Source organism: Hippopotamus amphibius, chromosome 7 (assembly GCF_030028045.1).
Source record: "Hippopotamus amphibius kiboko isolate mHipAmp2 chromosome 7, mHipAmp2.hap2, whole genome shotgun sequence".
NCBI classification, from domain to species: Eukaryota; Metazoa; Chordata; class Mammalia; order Artiodactyla; family Hippopotamidae; genus Hippopotamus; species Hippopotamus amphibius.
Window position 1 is genome coordinate 142032297 of NC_080192.1, and position 8336 is coordinate 142040632.

Genomic DNA, 8336 nt, shown 5'->3' on the forward strand with positions numbered 1-8336 from the left:
GGATGTAGTGGGAAGAAGGGGACCCCAGAAAGAGAAAGAGGAAAGAAGTAAAGGAAGGGGATCGAAGGGAGGGGGAGAAGGAATCGGAGTCACACACAGCCGCACCCCTAGAATCCAGGTGGCCGTCCCCATGCCCTGGAGGGGGAGGGGCTGCTGCTACTGTTCTTCCCATTTTGCAGATGAGGAAACTGAGCACAGACAGTTGAAGTCACTGGACTCAGAACTTAACTCTAGTAAGTGGCAGGGCTGGTTTAAACTGAGGCAGCCAGAAAGGCCCTGCACCTGCTTTAACGCTCTGTGGTCGCTGTCTTGAAATCCTTAATAATTTTTGAACCAGAGCCCCACTTTCATTTGGCAAACTACATCTCCAGTCCTGGTACAGTTGTGAAGCAAACACCCCAAGTGCTTCGCCTTCATGGGATGATATTCTAGAGGCCGTACCCATGGCTCAGAACAAAGAAGGTGAGGGTCCTGACGTCCGCACAGGGTGTGAGCATCTGCTGTTCTGGCCGGGAGGGCTGCGGAAAGGGCACGGGTTGTCCTTTAAAGCGCGAGGGGCATAACTCAATTCTTTTTACAATTTCATTACTGGAAAAAAAAAAAAATCTATCTGCCCCAGGAGCATTCTGCTCACAAAATTGAACTAAAAACAAAAGGACGCTCACTGTGTCTTCCTCAGGCTCCGAGCTGAGCTGGGTTCCCATCAATCACTGACAGGCAGGGGAAGCGGAGCCCCTCTCCTGCTCGCGCCCGCCCTGGCTCCCCCAGTGCTGGAGACGCTGGAGGAAGGGGGGAAAGCAGGGTCCACGGGGGCCAGCGTGGTGCCGACCTGCGGCCATCACCTCTGACCCCCCAGAATGGCCTGAGGGAGGGATCCGCTCCCCGACTTAGAGCCGAGAAGCTGGAAGCCACTTGTCTGAGTGGTTGGGTCAGGATCTAAGCCAGGTTCCTCTGGCTCCGGAACTCAGGCCTGTTAACTCACCTGGGCCTCTCTCAATACGGTCATGCTAGAGGGCATTTTAATCCCTCAAAGGGGCCGTGCAGCCTCTTTGGGCCTTGGAAGATGGGGCGCCTCACCTAGAGCAGCATGGTCCCCACCCCCTCCCACCCCCGGCCCTGCTCCAGGTCTCCTTCCAGGTCGGTAGACACCCTGAAGCACGGCTTTCTCCCGCGTCCTCCCAGGCCCCACCACGCTGGGGCACCCTCACAGCCTCCTGTACCCTCCTTTCATCTGAAGTCCACAAGGCCAGGGTTTCTGTCTGTTTTATTTGCCACCAAGAGTCCGTGTCCAGTTGGAGCCCGACACCCAGGTGACACAATATTTTTTTAATGAGAAAAACTAGTTGAGTGATGGTGGCCCTGGGAATGTGTCTGTGACCGCTCCTGCCTCTGACCGGCGGACCGGCTGACCTGCTCCGATCCCCAGGAGAGGGGAACGTCCTCCAGGGATCCGGGACGTCACAACATTGTTCCAGACAAGATGTGCAGGGCGGATCTTTCCTGCGTGGCTCCTGAATCACCCTGCACTCAGGCCGGTCAGCGTCGCAGGCATCATCTGGAAAGCCCTGGTGCCAGCCCGTGCCAGCAAGCCTGCCCAAGCCCCTGCCCACTTCACAGACAGGCCCCTGTTTAAGAGCATTTGCAGAAACGTCAAAACACAGCAAAAGAGGCCTTGGGGGGCTGGACCAGAACCGAGACCGCGGAGGCCACGCAGCGCGCAGATCACGGCGTCCCCATTCAGAGTCGCCCGGCCTGCCAGTTTCTTTTCTCCCGTTGGTGCATCTTCCCTATTTTTGCATGAAGCTCAACAGAGGGCTGTTTTCACTCTTTGCCGAGCTCTATTCCATATTATCTCATCTAACCCCTTCCGCAGCCCCTTGGGGAGACAGGACTGAAGTTCTCTGTGGGGGAGGCCGGTCAAGCGGCGTGTGAGCCGTGAAGGCTTGGGCCCTGGTGCCCCTCAGCACCCCTGCCCCTTCCGGCCACAGACTCTCCGCCCGGGCTCTCAGCCTGCTGGGAGGCCCCACGGGTCTGCCCCGGGCAGAGGGCGCCCTAGGGAACCTCTTTTCCCCTGAGGAGGCCTGGGCCCCGCGTCTCAGAGCAGCCCTCGGCCCTGAGGGGCAGCCCCTGGCGGGAGGGACTCTCTGATGGATGCCGTCTCTCCTGGTCCCTCACTTTGCCCTGGCTTTTTAGAACAGCTTCCTTCTGGCATCTGATTTCTAGTCAAGCGTTCATCCCCTGTGCTGTCGAGGGGCTGTGGCTGGGAGGGAGCAGAGGCCCGAGTCTTGCACTCTCTCTGCAACGGGGAGCCGCACCGTTCCTTCCAGCAGGAAGGCAGGTTGGAGGGAAGAAACAGGGAGAGGAGAGAGAGAGAGACCCAGGCCTTAAATGACCCACTTAGAGCGGGGCCTGTGTCTGTCCCCATTACAGGCCCAAATGGACTGCATCCACCTAGGGAAGCTCAGCTAATCAACCACCCAGACATCTCCTTGCATCTCTCTCTCTCTCTCTCTCTCACAGCCACCCCGCCCCAGACAGGGAAACAAGACTGACAACACAGCCCATCCAACTCCCCCTTCCAGCATCAGTGACTCATCATGAAACTTCCCCTCTGGTTCCAGCACCCACGGGCTAGGCTGGGGGCTGCCTGACTCCCCCACGGGCTGAGATCAAAGCCACTCAAGGGATTATTCAGCGACCCAGCCCTGCGACCCCTTCTCAGGGTGGAGGCCGTGTGGTTTCCTGATCTGCCAGCCGGCTCCCCAATCATGATATATTCATGGGCCATTTCTCAGCCACCTGCTCAGCTGCAACAACAAATTCCAGGCTCCAGCTGAGGAGGAAATGTGACAGTTACTGGGGAAAAACAGCACATGGGTCATTCTAGAAGGTGGAAAGAGTGACAAGGGGTCCCGGCAGGCGCAGGAGCTCCCAGCTGGGGAGTCTGGGGGGTTCCTGAGAACCCTTCCTCCTTAGAGCTGGGAAGCCTGCAGAGAAAGACAGTCCTCACCCCTTCCTGCCAGGAATTCCGTCTGAGCCTGGCATTCAGGGCGCTTTCCTGAGGGCCTTCGTGGCAGGAGGAGCACGTGGGCTCTGGGGCCCAGTGGGAGAGCGCTGGGCTGGAAGCCTGTAGGGCGGGGCTGAGACCACTCCCCTGGTCTCACTCACTTGGGTTACACTCGGGAAGGGGTGGACAGGCAGCTGCCCACCCAATCTCTGTCACCTGGAGGTTAGCCAAGGCCTCTAGGGCCCTCAGGAGCTGGGAAAAACTGACTTGCATCTGTCTTCTCCCAATGACACATCCTCTTCGAGAGACTTCAGAACCCCCGCCCCCAAGGGCCCTCAGGACAGCCTCCAGGATTCTGCTTCCACCTCTCAGGAATCCACGTGGGAAACTCAGCTCAGAGAACTTGAACTTCGAGTTCATCTACACAGCCTTCAGGAGCCAGTGGACATCAAGGGCACTCTGGAAAGGGAATTTGCACCGGGGCCGGGCAGGGCCAGCAAGCTTCAAAGTAGAAGCAGGCCCCACCCCGCCCGTCTCAGAATGCCCTCTGCTGGGAGGGTCTTATTCTCCGCCCCACCTCCCGCCAGCCCGGCCCACCTCCCACCGCGCTTGCCTTCTCATCTTTTACCGTCTCTGCCGCAAAAACCCAGACTTGTCTCATGCAGAGCATTTCTCGGTCTTCTCTGTTGAGTTGGTGCCAGGGACACCTGGGCCTCCACAGGGCATCTGGATCAAGTAGTTAATCTAATACATCTTCCCCTCTTCTTGCATATGTATAACTATACCGAGAAAGGAGGCTTCAACGTGAGGATTTATAGAGAGAACCCAGCACCCAGGGCCCAGAAGGCTGACTGCTTACAAATGAAAGAGATAAATAAACAGATAAAGAAAGAAGTCTTTTTGGAGTTTCTGTCTTTCTGGACTAAAGACAGATGCTTCCAGGAGGGAGGCTGCTGTAAATCCCCTTCCTGGGGGAGTTTTTCCCTCCAGAAGACAGAGAACCACCTGTATAAACAAACATCCTCAAGCTGTCTTATCTCTTAAAGCCCGTAGGTCTTTCCTAAATAAACTCATTTTTCCTTTCTGCCCCTCCCCTTCCCCTATTAAGTGAGGTGTGTTATTAAGACACTTCTTTTCTGTGCTCATATACATGTGGATATAGTTATCTTTCCTCCTGTTCATCTGTCCATTGGCAGTTAAATTCGCAGGCCCCAACCGCTGAACCCAAATCCATGGGGTAAAAGTTTTTCATTCCAACAGTTTGATGTGTCGCTTTGAGAGCTGTCTCCAAGAAAGCCCTGGAGACAATTACTCTGGGTGAGTAGACATTTGGCCAAAGGCTTAGTAAATGTGCAGAAACAGGGCCCTGCGTGGGAAGAGAAATCAGAGCAGCCACAATCATCTTCAATTTGGAAAATGAGAATGGGCAGGCCATAAACATGCACCACAAAGCACACTGGGAGCAAATGCCTCTGGGGCCGGGGACATTGGCCCTGATCGCACCTCTCCCGTCCCTGTCCAGCCTCATCCAATAGCCAGCCAGCCTGCCTTCTCCTGTCCTGGCCAGCACAGCAGTCCCCTACCCTCCCCCACAATGCACAGCCAGCCTTGATCTGCTGTGGTCTTGGCACCCGGTCTCAGGGCCACCAGGGAGGACTCTGGCTATAGCCATGTCCCCTGTGAGAACCAGTCCCACCCTGTCACGCGCTCCCGGCCTCCCACCCAGGCTCTCAGCTTCCATTTTACCTCCACTTCCTCCAGCAGGCAGGAAAGCCAAAGGAAAGAGGACCTTCACACCTGCTGTGTCTCGTGTCAGCATCTGCCCAGGGCTACACACAGCCTGTCAGTGGAGAAGCTGAGCGAGGCAGGACCGCTGCCTTCGCACCCCAATTTGCTCCCCAGCCCCTGAACACAAGCCCACAGACACACACCCCTACGCGCTAGCCAGGGGGGTGTCCCACCTTGTGAGCAACTCCAGACTCTGCCCGGCCCGGTCTTGCCACCACCTGTGTGGGGCACACTCACTTTCTGGGCCTGGGTACGAAGGACGCATCTGTCCGCCCCCTGTAGCCAGCAGGGCCAGAAGGTGTCTCGGAGCTGAGCAGTGAGGTCCAGGAGCGAGGGGAGGGGGGATGCCTAGAGAACACCCCTCCCAATCCACCTAAGGGACCCATTCCCACCCAGTCATCCGTCTCTCACTCACTTGCTAACTCGTTGCTTAATTGGTCCATTCTTCCCTCTGACAATCACCTGGGTACATACCACGGGGCAGACCTGGGAAAACCAGTGGTGACGGGCACGGTGGAGGGACCGCCCCATCACCACGTTCACAGCCAGGGAGGTGCTCCAGCGGAGCCAAATGCAAGGCCAGAGAGCCGGGAGCCCTCACAGGAGGCGGCATCTGAGCCCTGCTTGAAAAAGGCTGTGACAAGCCTCTTTGACAGGTGTCAATACGCGTGCAACAAACTGAATTTTACATCCAGCCTGTGAAGGCACAAGCTCTCATTCCTGCTGACATCGGCTCCAGCGAAGGGAGGGGAGTTCGTTCCTCGTGCAGAAACACTCACTGCTTTCCCGGGTAAGTCGCCCTCTCCCAGGCTCCCAGGCCTCACAGGCAGGAAAGACTGAGCAGACTGGCTCTTCTGAACCAAGTCCACGTGGTGAAATGCTCAAACTCCGTGGGGTGCGGCACGCACTGCTCAGGGTCTGGTAGATAACACACACCAGCAAGGGACCTCTCCCAGCCCCACGGGGCGGGAGCATGGCAGTGAACGGGTTTGGGCTCCAGAGTTAATAGGGCGAGGCTTCGTCCCCGGCACCTCCCAGCAGGCCTCAGTTTCTTCAGCTGTAAAATGGGATCATAATTAACTACCTCTTGCAGCAGTTTGAAGGATTAAAGGAGATGCTGGAGGCCAAACATTTCACCCACTTGCCACGCAGTGAGCAGATGAGCCCTGACCATCGCCAAGCCCAAGACAGAGGCCCTACACAGTCACAGCCTGGTATCCAGGGAGGGACAGAGCCTGTTAGGAGCCAGGGGCTGGCACGGGTTAGCAGGTTAGCAGCAGTCTGGGGGCGTTTGGGCCAGGGGAAGAAGGAGAGCAGGGCCAAGGAGAGGGCCCTCAGCCCCCACCGTGGGATTCTGCCCAGCCCCCGCTGCCCCGCACCCGCAGCGCCTCTCTCCCAGGCCAGCCACCCTGTCTCCGGGTCTCACTACCCCGCCCTCAGCTCTGCGAGGCCTGGTTAATTTAGAGGAGTAATTTTAATCCATTAGATGAAGTGTAAAATAACTGTTCTGCTCTGCTTAGGAAATGGGGCTTGTCATCTTTAAGGCTTTATTGAAAAGGCATCAAGATGGAATTGTGTTTTCCCGGCAGGTAGGCAGCGGGCAGGGGCTGTGGGGAGGCCCGGTGGGCAGAGCACCCCCAGCAGGGCTCTGTCTGCTCCAGGCCACCCCTCTACTCAGCCCACGGCTGGAAGGACCGCCAGGCCCCCGAGCCAGCCCAGCAAACCGCTTCCAGCTGCTCCTGCTCCTTCCACGCTGCCCACTGCCCTCCCATCTTCAGACACCAAGGACTGCAGAAGGGCTTTTGTACTGAGTCCTGCAAAAGGGAAGGAGAAACCACAAGGAGTCCCAACACAGCACACGGCCCATGGCCCGCAGTGAACACTGACTCAACCAAACACCAAGTCCAACGGGTCACATACATCTTTTCCAGGTCTCTTCGGGGGAAGAATCCTCCCTGACATCTTCAGGATCCCTCGTACGTGGTGTTTTCAGCTCCATCGTCACCCTGGCCACCCAGGAGGGGACATTAGTCATGTAGCCATGAGTGCCTGCTGGCACATTGCTGTTTACAGAGCTTGTTTCAAACATTATTTCACGTAGACGGTGCACTATTTCTCTCTTGGGTCCAAAACGGGGGGCTGGGGTCTGGAACAGCGGGTCTCCCCGGTGTGGTGTTGGCAGCCCGGTTAGCGTCTCATCCTCTTCTCCCCACATGGATTGGGCTCCTGGGGACGTCAGCTATGGGGCCTCGAACCCACAGGTGCTACCACTGGTCTCAGCCCTGCCCCCAGCTGGAAACATCATCCCTCAGGATTCCGTGAATGTGCTCACTGGGAAACATGTATGATGAGCTCCAAAATTTCCTCTCAAGTGTTGACATCAAGAGAACCCAGAAAGTGTAGGGACTGCCCTCTGAGTGGGGAGAATGCAAAGCCTTTTAATCGAGGAGCGTCCAAAGGATAAAGGAATAAAACAAAGACGCTTCCCCTCGTGGCCGGGGCAGCAATTCCCACATGCCTGGCTGAAAAAGCTGAGGCCAGTGTAGCAGCTTTGTTCCCACCCGCTGGGGACCAGGGCTGTGGCTGTGGGGGCCGGGGGACACCCGCAGGACCCTGGGCTCCTCACAGCACACCTGGGTCACCCCTAGGGCTGGTTTGCTGGCCACACCTACATCTGTCCTCTCAATCCCGGCTTTGGAAGTAGCCCTGAGGGTCTGCTTTTTTAATCCAGGGGTGGTATTCAACATAGTTAACGACTGGGGATTCCCTGGTGGTCCAGTGGTTAAGACTTCACCTTCTAATGGAGGGGATAAGGGTTCGATCCCTTGTCGGGGAGCTAAGAGCCCACGCGGGACTTGGGGCCAAAAAACCAAAACATAAAACAGAAGCAATATTGTAGCAAATTCAATAAAGACTTTAAAAATGGTCTGCATCAAAAAATCTTTAAAAACAAAAACAAAATAGTTAACAACTGACATGGTCCTGCATAGACCAACAGAAAGGATGTCAGCCTGCCGGCCTTGCCCATGAGCGCCGGCTGAACCTGAGCCCTGACTCTCTCATTCAGCCGCGTGGGAAGATTCATCCCCACGTCGCCTGCGGACGGTGGGTGGATTTTACAGTGTGACCCTCAGCTACCAAACAATGATGATGCTGTTAAAATTTACTGAGCACTTACTAAGTGCCCGTCCCTGTTCTGAGTAGAGCAACGAGTTTAATCCCAACTTGCCTACAAAATGGGTGTGATTGTTATTTCTACTGAGAAATAAGGAAATGGGGATCAAACTGATTATCACACACTCAGTGAGGGGCAGAGCTCAGAGGCAGACTCAGGTGCCCAACCACAAGGCTGGTGCTCTCACACTCTACTGCTTCTCTTTAAAAGAAAAAAAAAAAAATGGAATATGCACCTTGGACTCCATTCAAAAAAGGTAGAAAAGCACATCTATTTTGAAACACACTGTCTGAATAGCCACACACTCACACAAGCTTTCATTACAGGGAAAATGAGCTTGTATGGACAATAGTCAGATGTTGCAGC